We start from the raw sequence: 2,075 nt of genomic DNA, 5'->3' as shown, positions 1-2,075 counted from the left end.
CAAATTTGTTACAAGTACCTGATGATAAAAGTGAAAAGAATGAATATGAAGAGCAAAGAAGACAGTTTGAAGATGCAGTGTTGTGGCAACAGTTCATAGTTGAACAAATATTTGAAGAGGAAGGTGTAGAAGACATGATCCAATTGTTTTTCAGAACAAGTTCAAAACAAGTCAAAGTAAAATTGCAACAACAACAAGTGAATAAATCCTACAACAAAAAAGTTCAACAAAGAATGAAGCAATTTTGAGGATATAGAATCTGGAAGCAGAGAAAAAGAAAATGCAAAATTGTAAAATTCTTGAGTCATTGTAAGCCTAGCTAAGACATAGACGCGCAGGCATGTTTATGTGTTAGTTAAATCATGTTGAGTCATATGGTCGTAATTAAGGGAGAGTGTTAGAAATTGTAATTACTCCCGCATGTGGAGTTGGCTAAACATCGAGAGTCAGTGAACTGAGTGAATGAGTGATTGAGTATTTGAGTGTTGAGTCAAGTCAAGTGATAGATGAATTTGAGTGTGTGGTTGCATGTCAAGATATATTAAGCAAGTAGTTAGTTGGAAAATGATCAATACCCTTCATTGGGTTCATTGTAAGCATCATGTTTCGTGTGATCAATAGAAAAGAAGCAACTCGTGTTTTACGTGTGAATTATTTGTGCTTTGTCTCCTCCACCTTTCCAATAGATAGTGCAAACTATCTTCTCTTTAAATCTTTTTGCCACTTTAGCTGCAAGATTACCTTTACCAACAGATACTCGTAATTTTCCACTTCCAGCTTGGCCCAACATACCATAACCTTGTCCCCAATCCATCTCCTAAAGAACTCTCTTCAGGTACACCAAATTGCATCCGATTTGCAAGATTCTGCATTTTTGTTATAACATACCTTTCTTTCATCTTTATTAGCCTATGACAACCTCTCTTCTTTTTGGGTTCATAATCTGGAACTGGCAGTGGCTTTGGCTGCTTTGCAGGTGGAGGCTCCTACCACTTTTCTATTTTCTTGCGTATTTCCTTTCTTAGGTTTCTGCCAGTTTTTCTAGTAGATTCACCTCTTGTAGAATCCACCCTAGCTGCAAGTGTTGACTTTGCATCTATCCATCAATTTTGTAGTACCCATCAATTTCGTTGCAACTGCACTCCCTGCAATAGCAGACAAATTGGGGGCAATGTATCCCATCCTACTCTCAACAAAATCCAAAACCTTCTTTTTTGCTGCATCAAGTGCAAGCGCTCTATCACATGCATCTAAAGTCTTTTGCAAGTTTTCTTCTGATAGAGGCTTACCACTAGTGGTAGATGCAGTGACAGAAACAACCATAATGATTGCCGAAGGTAAAAGACCCTCAAGATCAACCAAAGTTAAATCGATCTCATTTCCAATTTTCTTTACAACTCGAGCATAATCAATTAGATGGTGTACAAGAGATTCTAACTCAGGAAAATTCTACCTATATTTGTCACGAATGAAGTTGTGAATGATAACAATTTCGTTCTCAATATCAACTGACAAGGCATTACAATCAACAATCAGTTGATACTCTGGTTCATCCTCCAAGGCTATCCCATTTCTAGTAATCTCAGATCCATCTTGCAAAGCTTCTTCAACTTTCTGCATATCCAGATAACGCTGGCTCTTTTGTATCTTTGAAACGTTGTCCAAATCATTCTCTTCATCTTCTAGGGACATATCATTATTTAATAAATCTTCAAGATCGGCCAAAAATGAGTCTGCGAGGCCATTTTTGGCCTTCTGCATCGAAAGATGTAGCGGATGAACCGAGCAAGCTGGTGCCATATTAACAGAGATTGAAAATAAACTGGAGTTTGTTGCAATTTTGGAGAAATTTGATACAGTGAAACAAGTTTACTGTGCTTATAGAAATCGAGTAAACTATATCTCAATCTAACATATATTAAAACAAAGTGAAATTATACATAGTTATGCACTCAACAGAAATTCATTTAACTTCATTTATTACTACGAAAAAGGCGAAAAGAAAAAAAATCAAGATTATGCCTTTACTTTAATCTTTCATTTAACTTTAGAAATTCCCCCGATACCATTGTATT

The 2,075-nt window shown here is 36.3% G+C and overlaps 1 pseudogene; it reads right to left on the bottom strand.

Moving 5' to 3' along the window:
• Window positions 1-640: 640 nt before the first annotated feature.
• Window positions 641-1,707, bottom strand: LOC149263308 (U4/U6 small nuclear ribonucleoprotein Prp31 homolog pseudogene; annotated as a pseudogene).
• Between the last annotated feature and the right edge of the window lie 368 nt (window positions 1,708-2,075).

The sequence above is a fragment of the Pinus tabuliformis genome, chromosome 6 (assembly GCF_031772625.1).
Source record: "Pinus tabuliformis cultivar Carrire ecotype Pingquan chromosome 6, CPIR1, whole genome shotgun sequence".
NCBI lineage: Eukaryota > Viridiplantae > Streptophyta > Pinopsida > Pinales > Pinaceae > Pinus > Pinus tabuliformis.
Note: the sequence above shows the minus strand (reverse complement) of the source record. Positions and strands in the feature narration are given on the sequence as shown.